This window comes from Mustela nivalis (genome assembly GCF_964662115.1).
Source record: "Mustela nivalis genome assembly, chromosome: 3".
NCBI lineage: Eukaryota > Metazoa > Chordata > Mammalia > Carnivora > Mustelidae > Mustela > Mustela nivalis.
In genome coordinates this window covers 95857303-95878997 of record NC_139022.1, presented here as the reverse complement: position 1 = coordinate 95878997, position 21695 = coordinate 95857303, and the positions used below count along the sequence as shown (strand labels likewise).

At 39.9% G+C, this 21695-nt stretch overlaps 1 protein-coding gene across 1 annotated transcript in view; it reads right to left on the bottom strand.

Moving 5' to 3' along the window:
* Positions 1-21695, bottom strand: part of ANKRD55 (ankyrin repeat domain 55) — a 290232-nt gene that overhangs the window by 157671 nt on the left and 110866 nt on the right. The gene's annotated exons all lie outside the window — the stretch shown is intronic.

Here is a 21695-nt window from a genome sequence, read left to right as displayed (position 1 = left end):
TTGGGGGTACTTCTCCAAGATTTCCAAAATTTTTGATGAATATATTTTACTTGCACAATGGAAAAGATAATAAAGTTATGGGCATTATAGAAATTGATACCCAACTTTCCTTCCAGCTTGTCTATTCTCTGCCAACATTTATTTTTATAACAGCACTTAGGTTCCCCCATCATTTTCTTTTGGATACACTAATGAGGCACCAAACTTAATGCTTGTCTTGGTTAAGCCTAATTTCAGGAGCAAAAACATCATTCTTTACCTCTTTTCTGATGTTGTGCCTCTGGCTGAGATTAACATGGGAGAAAGTGGACAAATTTAGGAAAGGCAAGAGAGTTTATTATAAATAAAACCCAAGAGAAGCACAGTAGTACTCAGCTCTAGTCCGGGAAACCTAGCATTACTTGTTTGGGTTGAACCTACACCAGTGAATCAATCTATTATCATTTCACTTTGTAACATTTTGCTCAAACACTTAGTCCTTTCTAAAAAAGCACTGCATTCTCTTAAATGTCTCTATCTAATATTTTAAGGATTTGTCAGCCTGCAGAACTCTTCTAAATCCTAGGAAGACACACTGAAGTTTTAGATCAAATAATGAATTCAAAAAGACATGATTCCTTCTCATTGCATTTAGGGGTTTTTTTCCTACACAAAATTAATTAATTAAGGCCGCTCCAGCTTGGTATGTGACACTTTTTTTTTTTTTAAAGATTTTATTTATTTATTTGACACAGAGAGAGAGACAGCCAGAGAGCACAAGCGGAATAATGGCAGAGGAAGAGAGAGAAGCAGGCTCACCACTGAGCGGGGAGCCCGACAGGAGGCTCGATTCCAGAACCCTGGCATCATGACCCGAGCCGAAGGCAGATGCTTTACCAACTGAGCCACTCAGGCGCCCCCACAAAATTTAGAATGTTCCTTTTTAGAAAACATACTCAGAAATACTTAGAATTAGAGACTGATTAAAAAATGCTTCTTCAGAGGAGCAAGTCCATTATTTACCCAAATCATTGTTGAATGATAAACAGGTGAGGTGAGAGAACTTACCATTAGTCATAGTGCCACCTAAGGAATAATTATACTTAATATTTCTGCCGTATAGATACTTGTCTAAGCACTTTACACGTTATTAAATCATTTGGTCCTTGCAACAACCCTGTGAGAAAAGACTTTTTTTTTTTTTTTAAAGATTTATTTATTTATTTATTTGACAGAGAGAGAGAGAGAGAGAGAGATCACAAGTAGACAGAGAGGGAGGCAGAGGGGGGGGGGAGCAGGCTCTCTGCTAAGCAGAGAGCCCGATGTGGGACTCGATCCCAGAAACTTGAGATCATGACCTGAGCCGAAGGCAGCGGCTTAACCCACTGAGCCACCCAGGAAAAGACGTTTTAACCTTCATATTACAGGGGAAGAAAAGACCCAGAAAGATTAAGGAAATTGTTCAATGTCACATAATCATCAAGTGGTAGAACTAGTATTTGAACCTTAGGCAGGCTGGCTCTACAGTCTGTGTTCTTAAGTAGTAGATTATGTTGCCTTGACTTGATTGTCAGAGATGGAAAAGGGGAGCATCTGGATTACTGGACAATGCCAGGGCTCTGCCCTCCAGCAGCATTACCACGAGTGCCATCACCAGCGACTGCCTTAAATACCGTATACATGTCCATGTCCCAATCACCAAACTATGAATGGTACCTTGTTTGGAAAAAGGGTCTTTGTAAATGGAATTAAATGAGGGGTTTTGAGATGAGGAGATACTCCTGGATTAGAGAGTAGACTCTACATTCAATAACAAGTGGAAGATTTAAGACAGAAGAGAACTCACAGAGAAGGGGAAGAGGAAACATGACCACCAGGCAGAGACTGGAGTGAAGTGGTCTCCACTAAAAAAACAATAACCACCACTGGAAGCTGGAAGAAGCAGAGAGCAGACTGCCCCCAAAGCTCCCCAAGGGAAGAGAAGTCCTGCTGGGTCTCTCATCCTTCGGGCCTCCAGAGCTGGGAGAGAATATGTTTGTTATTTTAAGCCACTCATTTTGTGGCAATTTATTACTGCAGCCTCAAGAAACTAATACAAATATATAGTGCTTTCCAGCTTTCGAAGGGCTTTAGTACATGTGATCTCACATGATCCACCACACCCCTACGCTCATAACACTTCAGTTTGGTGAGCCAGCTCCACCACAAAATGACTGTGAGACCTTGTGCAAGTCGCCAGCTGCTCTGTTCTCTAGCCCTTTATTTGCAAAATGGGGCTAACAACGACTTTCCTGCACCCCTCACAAGGTGTCAGAGGATCAAAGGGAAAGAACTCACGTGAACATAATTTCTGTACTGAAAATTTGTCTTTGACCAGGAGCTGTTTTTACTTAAGAAGTCTTCGGGTGATGGCTCAATCACAGTGCCTGGTAAGGATGTGGGTGCTCTCAACACGCTCCTGCCACCTCCTTCTCCAGGACCATCTGCAGTCTGAACCCTCTCAAGGCTGGGAGTAGAGAGACTGGGAATCACCGGGAAACTAGGTCAGGGCCAGAAATTTAACAAGACGGAGCTCTGCTGTGAGTCTGGTCATTGCATGAACTGAAGATTCGTGTCATAAGGCTGGCTTCTCAAGAAACATCTGCTGGAAGAAGAGAAAGGCAGCGAACCTTGTTCCCCAAAAGCCCTTGTGCCCTGCATGATCAGAAGCCAGGGACCACCCCAGAAGGTGTGAGTGAAAGTTCATTTTCCTGCTGACCTTTTGTTCCTGAGCCTTTGGTGATGATGGCTCTGAAAGGTGGTAATTAGTGCCAATCGAGGTGATGTTTTTGTGAAGCTGACACCTCTCTATTAGGAAATGGACTATGGTCAGTGGGCCAGCCACTCAAGCAGGGCACAAAATAGCTACATAATCAGGGCTTGGCCAAACCCTGAACAATTAGTGTCTTCCTCCAACCATGCTCTAGTGCACAATGGAGACCCTTGCAAGGATGGAAAAATGGGAACTACAGGGTTGAATGGCACCCTAAGCCTTGGAAGAGAAATATAAACAATGACAAGGAAGAAGAAACACAATGGGAGCTAGAATAGGAATGTAGGCAGGGCAACTCGGGGTGCTTGTCTGGGAACAGAATAAGCCCACGAGGAAGAGAAGAGCATATATTAAGTCAAAGACACTACTCTAAATTCAGTGCAAGTAAGTTCCTGATGTTTAATGAATTATGTCACTTGAATTCTGTCAAATTTCTTGTCTCTTGTTCTTTTTTTAAAAAATATTTTATTTATTTATTTGACAGAGAGAGAGAGAGAGAGAGATCACAAGCAGGCAGAGAGGGAGAGGGGGAAGCAGGCTCCCTGCTGAGCAGAGAGCCTGATGTGGGGTTTGATCCCAGGACCATGAGATCATGGCCTGAGCCGAAGGCAGAGGCTTAACACACTGATCCACCCAGGTGCCCTTGTCTCTTGTTCTTAATAGTACTTGCCACCAGCATTTTATATACACATATATGAAATATTAGTGTTTCATATGTATTCTCTCTCTATATATGTAGATATATGATTTTTGTTTTCCTTTTTGCTCTCCCACTAAATTGTTAGCTCAAAGAGGTAGGGACATATTATATACTTTGTTTCCTGCAATAAACCCAGGTACTTCACCTCGCCTGCAGATCTTCTGAGATTCAGTCAGTCAGGAATTAGGGCGGGAGAGGGGTTGGCATTGGCAGTTTTTCAAAGTTCCTCCCATGATTCTAATGTGCAGCCAGGGTGGGGACTGTTTATCCATCCTTTTAAGAAGGAAGGAACTGAAGCCTGGAAAGGTCATGTGCCTTGTCTGAGGTTTTCTACATGCTATTAGCAGTGGAAATGAGGACTCAGTGGAGCCCTGTCTCTTTATACACTTTAATGTCCCTTCGCTTAACTTGGAGAAGGTTTGTGAAAGAGTAGAGAAAGATTCATTTTTCTGCAGTCCTGTAGAAGAACTAACTTGTACCTGTTTGCTTAGGATTTCTCTGGTTTTAGCACTTGAAGAAAGGAGAAATAATGCTTCATACACAGTTGTGCAGGTTAAATTAGCTAATATTTGTAAAGCACTTAGCACAAAGCCTGGCAAGTTGTAAGAGATCAATTGCTGTTGCCTTTTAAACTGTTAGAGGAGTCTTTGGAAACAAAGTAACCAAGGTAGAAACACTCTTCCTTCCTTTCTTTCCTCCTTCCTCTTCTTTGCTTTGTTCTTTTTTCTTAGTACAGGTGTAAAGAATTGATATGTTTCAGGAGGTCTAACAATTGATAGAGCAATAAAATACTTCTTTTTTTAACCAACACTCATTACTGTCAACTTTAAATGACACCCAGTCAACCCTAGGTAGTATAATTTCACCCTGCAGAGTGAAAGCATTTCAAGGTGCTCAATCATTAAACAGCTACTTAAAACAACTCTTTGAGGGCTTCTCCTTCCCTTGGGCATCCGTGCTTGTTACTCTGTCAAAGTGCCTATTTCCTGGAATCAGGCTTCGGCCGACTGCCTAGATGTTGGTATGCTGGACTGATTATTTTTCTAAGGCAGCACTGGAGTTCTTGGGATACCAATTGAATTTGATCCATATGGTTGCCCTGAGAATCACAAAATGATAATTATGTGGAACTCAGTCTCCTGGTGTTTACTTGTTTGCTTGTTGTTTATTTTCCTCATAGACCAACCAAAAGATGAATGTGGGGGCAACTCCAAACTGGAGGGTTCATTTAGTCTTATCTCACTAGCACTGGCTATCTTTGCATCTTTAGCAAATCCATATTACAAATGATGGTTCATTTGTAGGACCATGAAATAAGCAGAAATGCAGAATATTAGAAAATTTTTGAGGGCGCCTGGGTGGCTCAGTGGGTTAAGCCACTGCCTTCGGCTCAGGTCATGATCTCAGGGTCCTGGGATCGAGTGCCGCATTGGGCTCTCTGCTCGGCAGGGAGCCTGCTTCCTCCTCTCTCTCTCTCTCTGCCGGCCTCTCTGCCTACTTGTGATGTCTCTCTGTCAAATAAATAAAATAAAAAATTAAAAAAAAATTTTTTTTTTGAGAATAGGACTTTGAGGACTACCTCATGCAACTCCCTTGAGAATACTGTTCACTTAATATTTTGTTAATGCAACACTTTACAGTCTACCAAGAAACCCCTCTGGTATTATCATTGCCCATCAAATGGTGACAAGAAGATTTAAGGAAGCTGCAGATTTTGATATGGTAGAGCAATGGGTAGGTGTAGGAGGGGGGAATAAATCTTGTGTGGTGACAAGTCGAGGAGCAAATCAGCAAGGAAGGGACTGTCTAGGTTGATTGGCAATCAATAAAAGCCCTAAAAAAGAACTATTTTTATACATAACAGGGATGAATATCAAAATAATTTTGTTGAAATAAAGAAGCCAGTCAAAAAGAGTACATACTGCATTCCATTTACATATAGTTCTGGAAAGTAAAAACTAGTATTTCGTGATAAAAAGCAGATCAGTAGTTGCCTGTGACTATACCACCACCATTCATCTGCTTACCCCAGTGAGTAACCTGGCATCACCCTTGAACCCTGACCAGTCAACTCGTCACAGGTCTTACAGATTCTTTAGATGTTTACAATCACCCTCTTCTTGCTCTTCTCATGGTCACTCTCTTAGGTCAAATCTTCGAATGCCTTACCTCTTTTTAGTAGTCTCCAGCTGATCTCCTTTCTTCTGTTTCCTTCCTTTCTAATCTATCCTTCATACTCTTTTCAGAGTAACTATTAAATGTTTTCTATTTTTTAATATTAAAATTTTTTTAATACTAAAAAATAGAAAACATTTAAAAAATAATTTTAACATGTGGAATTATAAACACCTATGCGTCTATCACTGAGAATTAAGAACTATCCAAATTTTGAAATTTCTACTTGGTATATTTAAAAAAAAAAAAAGACTTACGATGAAATAATCCTTGTTCTTCTCCCGATCTTCTACTCCACTGATGCTCTCCCATTTCTAACACTATCATATATCTGCATGTAGCTATTCAACATACGCTTTTATACTTCTACTAAATATCTGTGTTCTCGTGTCAAAAATTAAATAAATGGTACCTGTAACTTGGTTTATTAAGTCCTTCAAGATCTACATGTTTTGATATAAAGAGGAAATGGGCTCTAGGCTCTATATTGCTAAATATATATATACAGACAGATCACAATTTATCCATTATCTTATGGGGGGACATTTATGTTGCTTCCCATTTTTTGGTATTAACAGCAACTCCTAATAAACGTTATTGCATATGTCCCTGTAGTGGGATGAGCGATATCCCCAAGTATTTGCTCATGTCCTAATCCCTTGATTCTGTCTACATTACCTTATAAAGATGTGATTAAGTTAAAGCTAAAGATGTGATTAAGTTAAAGATTTGAGAGGAAGCTCTTCTGGATTTTGCAGGGGGGCTCCAAATTCAATTACATGGATCTCTGTAACAGAGAGGCAGAAGGAAATTTAAGAGCACACAGAGGTAAGGGCAATGTGAAGACAGAGCACACACACACACACACACACACACACAGCCACAAGCGCTAAGGAACAGCAGCAGCCGCCAGAACCTGGAAGAGGCAAGGAATGAATTCTCTCCGTGCTTCTGAAGGGAGCACAATGCTGCCTCCACCTGGATTTCCAACTCCTGGCCTCCAGAACCATGAGAGAATAGATTTCTGTTGTTTTAAGCCATTAAGTTTGTGGTAATTTGTTATGCTGCCACAGAGAACTAACACATTGTATATTATACTATGTATAATCATTTTCTAGGATTTACATTTAGGAGTCACAGGCTATGTTACATATTTTATTTTATTTAGGAATTTAGAGAGCATTCTAAATTATATTCTCCACAGCAGCATATGATGTTTTCCATTTCCTACAACCTTAGCAGCTGCTGATATTGTTGGAGTGTAAAAGCTTTGTCAATCCAAAAAGTATGAGAGTATTTCATTATTATTTTATTTGCACTTCTCTGATTACTTGTGAGGTTGAGAAAATGTTTGTATGATTCTTGGTCACTTGGATTTCCACCTCAGTGGGTTCCTGTTCATAATCTCCATGCATGTTCATTGGGTTGTTTATATTTTTCTTATTATTTCAGCAGGTCTTCACATTTCTGAATACTAATCCTCAGTCTGTTATCCATGGTTCAAATATTTTCCACAAGTCTTTGGATTTTTTTTTTAAAGATTTTATTTATTTATTTGACAGAAATCACAAGTAGGCAGAGGCAGGCAGAGAGAGGGAGAAGCAGGCTCCCTGTTGAACAGAGAGCCCGACGTGGGGCTCGATCCCAGGATCCTGAGATCATGACCTGAGCCGAAGGCAGAGGCTTAACCCTATGAGCCACCCAGGCACCCCAAGTCTTTGGATCTCTTATCCATAACATATTTTGAAAGAAAGGAGCTTTAAATTTAAAGACTTATCAGATTTGTTCTTTATGAGTCTTACTTTCTGTATCTGGCCTAGGAAATCTTTCTCTACTTTCATGTCAAAGATTCTCCTATAGATTTTTTTTTTTTTTACAATTGTCTTAAAGTTTTGTTTTTCACATTTGATTTTCAATCTAATAGGAATCCTTTTTTCAGAGTAGTTTAAGTTGGAATATAACTTCACTTTTTTCTTTATGAAAGTCACTTGTACCATTTTCCCACTGGTTTGTAATACTTCCTCAATCACATACAAATCACATAACCTGTCATTTCTGGGTCTCTAGTTTCCCAGTCTACAGACCTATATTCCCATGTCAGTGCCAGTGTCACTGCTGAATTCCTAAAGGCTCAGGAAGGAACTGCAAATGACCACCAGAATACAGATGCACCTGCCTAAATTCAGAGACCACAGTGGGGAGGTCAGATCTCAAGGAACCATGGAAAGGTCCCATGGAGAGAGTTAGTTTTAACCATCTGCTGAACCCAAAAGTGCAATGTTACCTGGTAGATTAAGAATTATCTTCTTCTTTTACTTCTCTCTCACACACCCTTTCCAATCTTGGCTGGACCAGAAAGAACAGCTAGTAAATGGGGAGCAAGTGGAAAGGCAGAGAGACATATTGCCAGGCACAGGCAACAACTAACCAGGTCTGAGCATGGTGAATGGGGAGAAATCCCACCTCTCAATGAATCTTAAAACACTTGTATTGCACTGGACATTCTAGAAATATACAGGCAATGAAAAGATGATTTCAGACCTTTTGCCCCTTGTAAGCAGGTGAAAATTACCCCACTAAATAAATTTGGAAGGGTCATTGGTAGGGAAGAATAAAGTTGCCTCCGATCACCCCCTGCCCCTGAGTCATGCAGTCAGTACCTTAGCACCTTCCATGTTATCCCCATCTCCATCTACTCCTTAAATCTCTCTTCATTCACTTGTACAGTCACTTACAGTTCCTCAAACCAATCCACTGGTTAATGCCTCCAGAATTTTGCACATGCTGGTCTCCCAGCCTGTAATGTCCGTCCATCCTTCCTTCCTTCCTCTTTTCTACCTGGCTAATTCCTAATTTTCTTTCAGAACATCTCTCAAACCTCACCTTCTCTGAGACACATTCCTCTTTCTCCTTCCATATTTAGATGCATACTCCTATATAATAAACTTATTTACATTATTATAATTGTTGATATTATGACATATTGTTGATCCCCCCCCCCACCAAATATATCTTATCATATCCTTGGTGCTTAGCATAATGTCTCCAACATGGTAGGCATTCAGTAAATGACTGCCAGTGGCAGATGGTGGGATAAAGAATAGATTATAAGAGTCAACAGCCAGGAATAACAGGGAGGACATTCGGAGGAGAGGAGAAGGGAGTTGGGGGATATCAGAGGGGGAGATGAACTATGAGAGACTATGGACTCTGAGAAACAAACTGAGGATATTGGAGGGGAGGGTGGCGGGGTCGGGGTTTGGGTGAGCCTGCTGGTGGGAATTAAGGAGGGCACGTATTGCATGGAGCACTAGGTGTGGTGCATAAACAATGAATTTTGGAACACTGAAATAAAATAAAATAAAATTAAATTAAAAAAAATAAAAGAGCCAGCAGCCAGGATTCCTTTGAGAAATATCCGTTTCTGGAGGAGAGTAAAAGACCTCTGGAAGGTATACAGCAACCAGGAATCAGGAGAAATGATACTGGTAGCAGCTAACAGCAGAAGGTAGAGCTACTCATAGACAACCTGGGCACAGCATGCTCAGAAGAATCATCTTTGAAACCTGAAGGATTTTTCCCAAAATACCTTTCCTAGAGAGAGGCTCAAGTGAACATAATTAAATGAAAAGAATTTTTAAATAAATGTGTAGGATGTGTCGGGCACTGTGCTTGGCATGCTAATTCACTCAGGAATTCTGAGAGTTCTGAAGAAAGCAACAAGCATTTCTGATAGAAATTCTACAAGAGGAAATCCCTTAGCCTAGAATATGCAAAGGCAGACAAAAAAAAAAAGATGTGAAAATCTGCACATACACACACACACTCAAAAGTTTGTATGAGCATTTCATCACTGCCTCTCATAAGCGCTACTTTCTTGACTCTTTTCCCTGTAAATGATCCTGTTCATAATGTTTATAATAAAATGCAGCAGTAATAAAATATGATGAAAGATAAATGGATGTATTTAAAAAGTAGTTGTACAAAAGACTGTTTATGTTGCATGGCAGAATATCTTTCATACTAAAAGTGGCTAAATTTATCTACATAAATCATGATCATGTTCACTGGTTTTTGCATTGACTTCTCTAAACTCTTCCAGATTTAACCTCTAGTCTTTGTATGTTGAGCACTGGATAGCAACAATTGGCTTATTGTTGGTCTTATCTGAAGGCGACCCACTTCTCTCTGGGGGAATCCTAATTCCTGAGAAGCCCACTGGGCTGCATTTTTTTTTTTGAGTTCTTAGTGTTCATTTTTGGTTTTGACATAAAACAGAGAATAGTGGATTTGGGATCCAAAAGACCAGAAGTGAAGACCCTTAAGAGAGAGTCTGTTTCTTTCTATTGTTATGGAATAAAAAGAGTGTCAGGACTGGCCTTCATCACTCTTTTCCAGGCCTTCCTTTCTCAGGTTTGAAGTCCAGTTGGGAAGAATTACTTTTTGCTTGCTTCTATAACATCAATCTCTCCCATCTCTCTACACCTACCCCTCTCCAGCTGACTATCAAAATCTAAAGACATTTGTCAGTTATTTTTATCATATTAATATTTATGATATTAAGGTTTTAGGTGGGGGAACTCAGAACAAATTTGTCACATACATAAATTTTATAACAGTCATCGTCATCTTCATCACCAATTTCAACATCTTTATAAATAAGAACATTACAATAGTCTCTTTTATTGACCACTTACTATGTTCCTAGACCTGTCAAAAAATTTTTCACACATTATCTCATTCAATATTCACCACAACTTCATGGAGTAGGTAATAACACTGTTTTCATCTTATACATGAGGAAACTGGAACTTAGAAGACTCAAATGACTTGCCCAACATACCAGAGAGTGGGAGTAGCAGAGTCAGGATTGAAACCAGGGCTCTCTGATTCCAGACCCACATTCTTTTTTAAAATAATCAATTAATTAATTAATTAAATTATTTATTTGTTAGAGAGAGAGAATACAAGTAGGGGAAGCTACAGAGGCAGAAGGAAAAGCAGGCTTCCTGCTGAGCAGGGAGCCCAATCCCAGACTCGATTCCAGGACTCTGGGATCATGACCTGAGCTGAAGGCAGTTGCTTAACTGACTGAGCTGCCCAGGCATCCCTCCAAACCCACATTCTTTACCACTATACCATACATATGCACACAGCACAAAGTGCTCTTCATGTTTATGGCTTTTTACTTTGAGAATTTTTTTGTGGCAACATCTTAATCCCAGACCTATTTTCATGGGCAACCAGAAGCATATACATACAAACTTAATTTAAGTTTGTTCTAAGCAAAATAAAATTATAATGGCAAATCTTTTTTTCTTTTTTTAACTTGTCATTCAAAATAAAATATGCAGCAGCTCTTACACTCCCTAAGTGTGACTTGGAGAGAACTGATTCACTGCCATTTTAATTTTATATTTTCTGTTCCTCAGTTGCTTTTCCAAAGTCTTTTTTCCTCTGCTATAGGGTCGAAAAACAGTGGTCTGTGGGTCAAAGCTGACTGCTTTTGTAAGTAAAGTTTTATTGGAACAAACCATGACTATTCATTTATCTATTGTATGGCTTTTTTTGCTCTCCCCAACCCCACCCTGCCAAATCTAAAATATTTACTACCACACCCTTTAGAGAAAAAGGGTGAGCTATATATTTAGCATAATCACAACTAAAATCCTTCCGGCATTTTTGGTATATAAAAACTGACAAGCTGGGACACCTGGGTGGCCTAATCAGTTAAACGTCTGCCTTCGGCTCTGGTCATGCTCCCAGGGTCCTGGGACTGAGTCCCGCATCAGGCTCCCTGCTCAGCAGGAATCTGCTTCTCTCTCTGCCTGCTGTTCCCCCTGCTTGTGCTCTCTCTCTCTTTCTCTCTGACAAATAAATAAAAATCTTTAAAACAAAAACTGACAAGCTAATTCTAAAATTTATATGGAGATTCAAAAGACTTAAGTTGGCCATCTGGAAAAATTCAGTGTTAGAGAACTGATAGCACCTGATTCTAAAGTTAATTTGGACTGCTTAGGGCCCTGCCACCAGGTTGGCATTTTTCTTAAACTTTGAACCTCCTTCTTCTCGATCCTGACTTTTAAGGACGTGTCTTCTTGAGACGACCCATTTCCTTAGTGAGTGTGTACAGGTAAAGGAGATGATCTTCATTCCACAGCTTTTGTGACATATTCAGTTCTGATGAGAAGATGAGTGTATGTGAAGGTAAAAGGAACAACTTCCCCTATGAAACTCAATGTTCTCCAAGGTAGGTACACATCAGTGCCACTCCAAGGGGAAATTCTTTCATGGAATGATTTCTGAGTCAGGCAGTCTCTAATTTGAGTGTCTCCCACATCCTGGGATTCTTCCACTTTGAACTCCTCTGCTATAACCATTTATGAACTTACTATTTCTTTCTTCCCTCTAGAGTTCCAGTGTGGGCAAAACCAAAATCCTCTTCTTTTTCTTGTTCCTTTTACCTCATGCATCATCTAGGGTCCTCTACCCCTTAGCCTCAAAACAAGCCAGTTAACTGATGAAATTTCTTAAAAATTTTCTTTTAATTTTTTTTATTTGAGTATAGCTGATACACAATGTTACATTGGTTTCAGGTGTACAACATATGCTATGGTATGCTTACCAAAAGCATAGCTCTCATCTGTCACCATACAACAGTATTATAATATCATTGACTATATTGACTATATTCCCTATGCTGTGCCTTTTATACCCATGACTTATTCATTCTATAACCAGAAGCTTGTATCTTCCATTCCACTTCCCCCATTTTGCCCATCCTTCAACCCCCTTTCACTCTAACAATCCTCAACTTGTTCTCTGTATTTATAGGTCTGATTTTTTAAAAAAGATTTTATTTATTTCTTTGACACAAAGAGAGAGAAAGATCACAAGTAGACAGAGAGGCGGAGGGGGCGGAGCAGGCTCCCTGCTGAGCAGAGAGCCCAATGCAGGGCTTAATCCCAGGACCCTGAGATCATGACTTGAGCCAAAGGCAGAGGCTTAACCCACTGAGCCACCCAGACACCCCAGGTCTGATTTTTTTTGATTGTTTATTCATTTTTGTTTGTTAGATTCCACATAAAAGTGAAGTCATATGGTATTTGTCTTTCTCTGTCTGACTTAATTCACTTAGCATAATGCCCACTAGGTCCATTCATATGGTTTCAAATAGTAAGTTCTCATCCTTTCTTATGGCTGTGTCATATTCCACTGTGTGTATATGTATGTGTATTTGTCTCTGTGTGTGTATACACCACACCTTCCTTATCCCTTTGTTTGTTGATAGATACTTAGGTTGCTTCCACATCTTGGTTATCATAAATAATGCTGTAATAAACGTAAAGGAACATGTATCTTTTTGATTTAGTGTTTCTGGTTATTTTGGGGAAATACCCCCTAATGAAATCATTGGATCATATGGCATGTCTTTCTTTCCTTTTTTTAGGAACCCCCATACTGTTTTCCATAGTGGCTGTATCAATGTACATTCCCACCAACAGTATATGAGTACTCCTTTCTACGTCCTCACCAACACTTATTATTTCTTGTCTTTTTTATTTTAGCCATTCTAATGGGTGTGATGTCACCTCACAGTGAGGTGAGTTCTCACTGTGGTTTTGATTTGCATGTCTCTGATGATTAGTGATGGTAATAAGCATCTTTTCTGATGCCTGTTGGCCATCTGTGTATCTTTTGTGTCTGTTTTTTTCCTCTATGATTTTCCCCTTCTCCAAAGAAAGGAAGCAAAGCCCTTAATATACTTGGAAACTGTGGCTTAAGTTTTCTTTCTCCAGGCAGGCCTTGTTATCATTCTCTTAATCGGATTTATGATTCTCCTCTAAATTTTCACCAAGTACTGCATTTTCTTCTGCACTATGACCCACACCTGGATGTGGTATTCTACCCAAGGTTTGACTAATGATGATTATAAGATTAATACTGCTCTATACTGCTCCATTTGGTGCCCAATCTAATCACAGGCTTCATCACTACTGAGTTCTAAACTTTACTTTCTGATTCTGCAAGTATTTTATTTATATATGTCTATATGTACATGCCCAGTATACGAATTCATTTAAAAATGTCTATCATTGAGGTACCTGGGTGGCTCAGTTGGTTGAGTGTCTGACTCTTGATTTTGGCTCAGGTTGTGATCTCGGGGTTGTGAGACTGAGCCCCATGTTGGGCTCCTTGGACTCGTTGCTCAGCAAGCAGTCTGCTTGAGCTTCTCTCTCCCTCTGTCCCTCCCCCTGCTTGTGTGTGCTCATTTGTACATGCATTCTCTCTCTCTCACACACAAATAAATAAATAAATCCTTAAAAAAAAAGAAAATGTCTATTATTATTACAAAAGCTACTTTGCTATTTTTTTTTTAAATTTACTATGTCCTAATGGACTGCTGAGAATGGAATTCTTCATTCTGAGAATGAAGCAAATGGGTCATAAAACTGCATTCTGCAATATTTTCCCTATTTGCTATGTGTACATTCCTTACTGATTTAGAAATTGCTCAAGTTTCCAAAAGAAGAAATGATTTTAAATAGGAATAGTTAAAACATTCTAATGCATTAGTATTTCTCTTTGGGGTGAATGTTAAAAATAGAAGTTATGTAGGTGGAGACAGAAAAACTAAATGTAGGAGGGAGAGAGAGGAGGCACTATAATTTCTACTCAACACATGGCTATTCAGGCTATTCAAGAAGTGATAGTATTTTAGGTCAGCCAAAAATGTGAAAGATAACCTGAAGAAGAAAAGGGCTTGAGGTTATGGTTGCAGAATACAGTCATCTCTAATCACCCTGTCTTTGCTCTCATTTTAGAAAGAGAAAGCTTATTATGTCTACCAGTAAAGCTTCTTAATGGAAGTAGTTTCATTATGAAAACATACTCCCATTTGTGATCTCAAAAACACAAAGTGGACTTAAAATATTAGCATTACTTCTTCACATACCACTTCAGCATGAAAAAATAGTTTTGTTAATTTTGAGACTTTACTGCTTAACGATCCAATTGGGCTAACAAACACCCCTTATTGAAAAATAATGGAAAAGTTCTTTGACTATATTAATCAAGATAAGCTAAATGTTGTAAAAACTCCAATATTTCAAGGGCTATTGAAAAGATTTATTTCTTGCTCTTGCAGTCCAATGCAAAGCTCTCTGAGGTGGAGGAATGGGGAGAGAGGGTCTCCTCCATGAGGACATTTGGACTCTTTACACTGAGGTTGTGCCATCTTCTGGGACTCTGGGGTCATCCTGGATCCTCTGCATTGGGCTGGCAGAGAAGAAAGGAAAGGGAGGGAGTGGAGGATAGAGCCTGGTAGTGATAACCATTGCTTCCACCCACATTCTTTTGGGCTGACTGTAAGGGAGACTGAGAAATATAATTTAGCTGTGTACTCAGAAAGGAGAGGAAACAAGTTTAGTCAGTAACTAGCCAGTGTCTGCCATATAATTTAAATTAAAGATCACATATTAGCAACAAGGAAGCTGAACTTGTTACCCCCAGCTCTGGTTCCTTTGGGCTTATAGTGAATCCTTTAAAAATTCAAATTAGCTTAAAATTTTGAATATGAGCAGGGCTCACACTAAAAAAAAAAAGAAATCTCTTATTTTGGGGTTCTCTCAAAAAATCAGAAGATTGCACAGATCTTCTGAACCTACATTTCCACTTGACATGAAGTGGCTGGAATGAAGTAGCAGCTGCCCATTACCCAGAGGCCAGCTCTCCAGTTCACCCTCCAGTGTGCTTTACTCACTCAGCTGCAAATGGGCTTATACCTGCTTTCTCTAGGCTGCATAATGATTTAATCTTTTTGATATTTTGTGTTTTATCATTAACATATTAATAACAATAACTGACTTCAATAAATTGATTTGGGTCAGCAGTTGTTAGACTATGCTTTAATCATGGTGAAAACTACTAGCCAACTCATCTGAAACTCCCTTTCTCCATAGAAGTAATGGTCTAATTATGAAGGAATTGAGATACATATTTTATTTTTAGTCTAATCATTTGTTTAGTAATAATTCGTATTGTGAATAAGGAAGATAATCTATCAGGAACATTAGTTGTTGAATGTGAAAACTTCGCTTTCCTATTTCTTCCTAGGATTAATACTTGCTGGGCTTGTAATCTTAAAGTTCTTTTTATGGACTAAGAGCACTTTACAGAAAAGCAAGCCAAAGCAACTGAATGGTCCTTGGGTTGACAGCAGAATAGTTTACAAAAACATAATCTACTTTATGGTTGTTGATCAAGGGCTAGTTGGGGGAAGAAAGTGAGATGGGGTAGATTTGGTGTGTATCTATAAAACAAACAAACAAACAACAAAACACACCTTAAATAAAAGAGACATCCCAATACAACTCCTTTGTGATTCTTTTAGTTGAATTTGAAATTGTTCCACTATTGACATTTGGAATATTAACCTACTTTGAGGGGGAGAATGTTGGGTGAATTTTAAATGACAGTTATAACTGCTTTGTTTCTTTGGAGAACTCTGCACAAATACCTAAGACAACTTTTCTATTGCTTTTTAATTTGCATGTCTGCATTTATATAGAAGTTACATAAATTCTGTAGGAGAGAAGTCATGAAGTGGATTTATAAAAACACCCACAGAAGAATTGACATTGTTTTTAATTGTTATTATTGATTTGGATGACAAGAATAAGCTACTGGTTCAATTTTAGACTTAAATCAGCCCATGGGGGCGCCTGGGTGGCTCAGTGGGTTGAAGCCTCTACCTTCGGCTCAGGTCGTGATCCCAGGGTCCTGGGATTGAGCCCCGCATCGGGCTCTCTGCTCAGCGGGGAGCCTGCTTCCTCCTCTCTCTCTGCCTGCCTCTCTGCCTACTTGTGATCTCTGCCTGTCAAATAAATAAATAAAATCTTTAAAAAAAAAATCAGCTCACGGTATCAGGGAATAAAGAAAGAGCACAATTAAAAATCCTGGTAAAGACAGAAAAATAATCTCTCTTCTGAGAGAACATGAGTGGAAATTTTTTTAAAAAATAATCATCTTGAGTGACTATCAAGGAGAACTGTCCCTGAAGAAGAAGAAGTTATTGTTTGATATGGGCTGCAAGAAGCCCACTGAAGAGGACCAGCATGGTCCTAACTTACCCAGCTATAAATTCTTACCCAGTGGGAATTATTATCTTCTTGTTCCAGATGAAGAAACTGAGGCTCAGAGAGACTGGTCAACTTGCCCAAAATCCATAAAAGCTAAATAATTGGGGCTGTAGGAATTCATGTTCAAGTTCTCCAGGCACCAAAGTCTGAACTGAGAAAACAAGGCATGAATATTGAGAAACAGCACACCAAGAGAGAGAGACTCAGGTTGCACAAAAATGGAGAGCAGCTTAGGTTTTAAGTATGGTTCACCAACTAGATGACTACAAGGAGGAAGTTTCAAAGACCTGAGGCAAAGTGGACCGAGGGATGTAGCAATTCTCTCTCCAACTCCCAGAGACCGAGGCCAGAAATGTGGGCCTAACCAGGGCACTTTGGTACCAGAAGGATACACGCTGGATAGATTCCAATAGAGCAATAAAAACAATAAAGGGAACAGAGATTTATCTGTTGGAAAGATACACAAATCTAAGTGCCTCAGGCTTGCTCAAAAGGGCAGGAGGGTACCATGGACGGCAACTCTTTGAAGTGTGCATAGCACTGAGGAGAGAGTGTTCTGCTGTGGGGGTGTACCTGGGAATTGGAAGTGATGAAAAATGGACAAGAAACTTCTAAGCTGATAGCAGTAAATGTTTTTTGGAAAAGTTACAGGGTAACTCCTCCAGGCTCTGATGTTTAACTTTCCCTGACTCACTCCTTTTCCGAGATTCCAGTGTCTCCTGAAGAAACCCCTGTCCTAGGCAGCCCCCGCTGCTGCACAAGGAGTTCTGGCTAGATTGGCCTTCAGGGATGCTGCTCCCAGGGGCATGGCCATGGGAAGCTCCAGATGGGCTGGGTAAGGTGACTCATTCGCTTTTCCTCCTATGGTCATTTCTATGAGTCACATACTTTCATGTAGTCCAAAATATGGGAAAGTAACATCAAAAAGCCCAAGATGTTGTTATCAAATGTCTAATGAAAAATAAAAATCCCCTCTCATATGCTCCTTAAAGAAATGTTTATTTAGTCTTTCCATTTTGTTGCTATTTCTTTGATTTATCAGCATCTAAGAGGTGGGGTGAGGACAAGGGAGGCTGTAAACCTGACAGAGAAAGATTAAGGCAGCTCAGCACTGCAGCTCTGAGGCAGTGACCCAAGGTGCTGACCCTTGAAAAGAAAGGTCCAGCTCTTTTCCAATAAGCAAGGATTCCTCTCCTGAATAAGAAGGGAGTTCTAGGGGCACCTGGGTGGCTCAGTGGGTTGAGCCTCTGCCTTCGGCTTGGGTCATAATCTCAGGGACCTGGGATCGAGCCCCACATTGGGCTCTCTGTTCAGTGTGGAGCCTGCTTCCCTCTTCTCTCTGTCTCTGCCTCTCTGCCTACTTGTGATCTCTCTCTCTGTCAGATAAGTGAATGAAATCTTAAAAAAAAAAAAAAAAAAAAGGAGGGAGTTCTAGCCAACTGAGTATTCTTCAGTTCTGTGTTTGTAAGATCACGGTGCCCATGTCTACTTGGCTGGAGACAGTGGTGGGCAATATGGAACATGTCCTTGGACATCAGATGGATCTGGATTTAAACCTGGATCTGTCACTTACTAGCTATGTGATTTCAGGCAGGATCCTTGACTGCCCTGAGACTTAGCATAACCATTATAATAAAAATCATAGTAATGATAGTGTTAACATGTTTACCACTGATGGAGCTGGTACTCTATACCAGATATAGTTCTACAGACTTTACATATATTATCTCATGTAATCTTCACAACAACCTTACAGAAAGGTATTAATATTGTCCCCATTTTCTAAGTGTGGAACCTGAGGAAAAACAAGTTTCAGGGACTTGCCAAAGGTCAGGGGAATAGAGAAAGGCAGAAGTCATGTAGTATCTATCTCCTCAGGTTGTTGTGAGGCTTACTAGAGGTAAAACAGCTAAAGGTATTAGTTCCAACTAAACGTACAACAATATACATATTTTTTAAGAGCTAAAAACAGGGAAAGGAGAACTCCCTTTCTAATTGTCCCCAATTGTTATCTCTTTCTTTTTAAAATAAATGAATAAGTCTCTTCACTATCAACATCCTACACAAGAGTAATCTGCAGTATTCCTTATATTTTAACCCAAATTATCCAATGTTCATAGAGATGATTTGCAAAAAAGCTGTAGCAACACACCAGGCTAGTATGTATTCCCCAGCTCTACTCAAGAGGCTGCTGTGTTCTGCCAATCAGTCAAAATAAACATGTAGAAACCACTAAAACTTGACTCTCAGTAAAGAGGATTACAAATCCAGGAGCATACTTCAGAGCAAAATAAAATATCTTCTTTACAAACACACATACACACACACACAGACTCTAATATGGTCTTTGAAGATGGTGAATAAAACTTTTCCTTCCTCCCTTCCTCCCTCTCCTACCCTCTCTCCCTCCCTCTCTCTTTCTTTTTTTCCCCCTGAACAAAGTTTCTTTTCCTGCATGTTGATCAGTGTATTAGTCTGGCTGTCATAAAACACCACAAGCTGGATGGCTTAAGCAATAGAAATTAATTTATTCACAGTTCTAGAGGCTGGCAAGTTCAAGATCAAGGTTCTAGCAGGGTTTGGCTTCGGGTGAGGACTTTGTTCCTGGCTTATAGGTGGCTGCCTTGTCACCAGGTTCTCACAGGGCTTTTCCTTGGTACATGTCGAAGAGAGGAAGAGAGCCTTATAAGGCTACCAATATTATCAGATTAAGACCCCTACCCTTATGACCTCACTTAACCTTAATCACATCCTAAAAATCCTATCTCCAATGATAGTCACATTGGGGGTTAGGACTTCAACGTAAGAATTTTGTGGAGGACACAGTTCAGCCCACGGCAGTTGGTTAGTCTGAACTCAATTTTATGTAGAGACCTATGTATTTCAGAGACTCATTCATTATTCATTACAATTTTCTATTGATTGTGGTCACCACTCAACCAGTAATTAGAAAAGGTCTGTTGATTCAGGTGTTTGTGTAGTTCACGGACAGATTAAATGTAGTAGGTAAGAGCTCTTGATAAAGCAGAGTGAAAAGAGTCACAGAATATAGGGTGGTGGTATTCTTTCTAAAAATAAGTCTTGATGGCTAACAATTGTGCTTCTAACACTGAAGGTATTTTGGAACATAAACAAGTTATCCAAAAGCAAAAGTTAGATCTGGAAAGGAAAGGGCCCATTCTGCAGAAGGAACATGTTCTTTCCAAACGGTTTGCATAATTTCCTATGTAGCTTTCATGTTACAGAAAACAAACACTTAGGTAATTTTGGTGACTATGTAGACCAAGTTTCCATGTCTCTGAAATCTCACTGGGGCTAGATTAGTTTAAGAAGCCTTGTTAACTTTCTTTCCATATGTCATTTAAACCTTTGGAAAATATGAATGTGCTATTTTCTCGCTTTTGGACTTCTTTATTTTCTCCTTTTAACCAGGCATGCTCAAAAGTGGTGATGTCTGTGTGTGAGCCTCAGTGGGGGAGTGGGGAAATGGGAAGAGTTGGATTAAAAAAGAATAGATTTTTCCAATTACAAAAACTCAGATAATAGTCAGCTTTTGGTGTCCAAAATAGAACCTGTTTTTAAGGCTATTGTCTTGAGATTAGATTTTCAAGGAAAAAAACCTTACATGTCTCCTTTAAGAAACCAAGATTTGGACACTATTGGTTTTTCCCATGGGGAAGTAAAGAATCATTCTACCAGGACAGTAAGTCCATGAATTTGTTTGTTTTTTTTAAAAGATTTTTATTTATTTATTTTTTTTGACAGAGATCACAAGTAGGCAGAGAAGCAGGCAGAGAGAGAAGGGGAAACAGGCTCCCCAATGAGCAGAGAGCCCGATGCGGGGCTCTATCCCAGGACCCTGAGATCATGACCTGAGCCAAAGGCAGTGGCCTAACCCACTGAGCCACCCAGGTGCCCCATGAATTTGCTGTTTTATGTGGAAGAGTTAGAGGGTGCAGGGGGCACATGGGAGAGTCCTTGTCCTAACAGGGGTTGGGGGCCAGAGAAGAGTCAGATTAAACAAAACAAAACAAAACAAAACACAAAAAACAACCTCTGGTTGTTTAGGAGGTATTTGAATAGGTAGAGGGAGCACTGATGGCAAAGAAAGCTGGCTTTCACTTTCTTAGGATCCCTGAAAGAAACTAACTTTCTAACTGCCACTAGACCATTCTGCAGCATAAAGTACTCAGGCAGTGGAGGCCCTGAGGTTTTGTGCCTCAGTTTCTGTGTGCAAAGTCTGCGAGCCTTCTGGGGCCCTCTGTGGTGGCATGAAGGACAATGAAGCAGAGGCTAGGTTTGGATGGAAGATGCTCCAGAGCCTCAGAGGTTCCTGGGTTGGTAGGCACTGCTTGCTGAGGAGAGTGTGGGCCAGCCCTGGAATGCACCAGGCCCTGACCAGCTTGAGAGAGAGACCAGATCACAAGTTCCCTGGCCACAGGCCAGCAGTCTGGTGACCCCTACCATTAGGCTCTGTCTTTTCTTTTCTACCTTACCCTAATTTTGTTTAGGCTGTTGTAAAGATGTGGTATGTTCCCCAGCTCACTGTGTAAATTTTAATCATTCATTAAAACCCAGAAATGTGTCCACTCTTCTGTGAATTTTCCCAGACCCCTGTGGCTCCCATTCAATCTTCTCTCTTGGGGACCCACAACACCCATTAAGTGAGCGACTAGCTTTGGCATTTAACTATGTACTACTTGGAACTATACTTTCCACATTTGGATCTTTTCTCTTTCCAGTGAGACACCCAGTTTCTTGCACGAAGGTGCTTTTGTTTTCCCATATATCAGATGCTAAAAGAAGCAGATATTTAATAAGTTCATATTGAACAAATGAAGGCACTTGACTGCCTCAAAGGGCTGCCACCAGAGTTAATGTGATTCAG